This window comes from Octopus bimaculoides, chromosome 21 (genome assembly GCF_001194135.2).
Source record: "Octopus bimaculoides isolate UCB-OBI-ISO-001 chromosome 21, ASM119413v2, whole genome shotgun sequence".
Taxonomy (NCBI): domain Eukaryota; kingdom Metazoa; phylum Mollusca; class Cephalopoda; order Octopoda; family Octopodidae; genus Octopus; species Octopus bimaculoides.
In genome coordinates this window covers 12589736-12590457 of record NC_069001.1, presented here as the reverse complement: position 1 = coordinate 12590457, position 722 = coordinate 12589736, and positions in this window count along the sequence as shown.

Here is a 722-nt window from a genome sequence, read left to right as displayed (position 1 = left end):
ATATGTGTATATGTATATGTGTATATATATATATATTTATATATATATATATATATATTTATATATATATATATATTTATATATATATATATATTTATATATATATTTATATATATATATATTTACATATATGTATATGTGTGTGTGTATATATATATCCCATAATATATAAGAAATCGCATTTGTCTTCGTTTCCTGTCTATTTTGGAAACTCTTCAATTGGATTCATTGCGAAAATTGGATGCTTATAGAATGCTTCTACTTGAAGAATATTGCCTAGGTATAAGGACTACCTGACCTTGGGTGGTGTGAAATACAGGGGTCTTCAACTATTAATGGCCATTGCTGGTCTCTTAAACGACGCAATATCGTTAAAGAAGAAACGGGCAAAAACAAGAAAGCAACAGGAAAAGGAACAGAAAATGGACGGGGAACTGGAAGACGTAGAACAACAGCAACACCAATCAAATTTATTGTTTTCAATTCTTTCTGTTAACGATTGTTTCAGCAATTTTTACAATACAATTTTTAATCCTGGATGTCAAGATTATCATCCTCATCACCACCGTCATCACTGTCATCATTATCATTGTCATCGACGACGTCGTCATCATCATCATAGTCATCATTATCATTGTCATCGACGACGTCGTCATCATCATCATAGTCATCATTATCATCCTCATCACCATCCTCATCATCATCATCAACATCACCGTCAT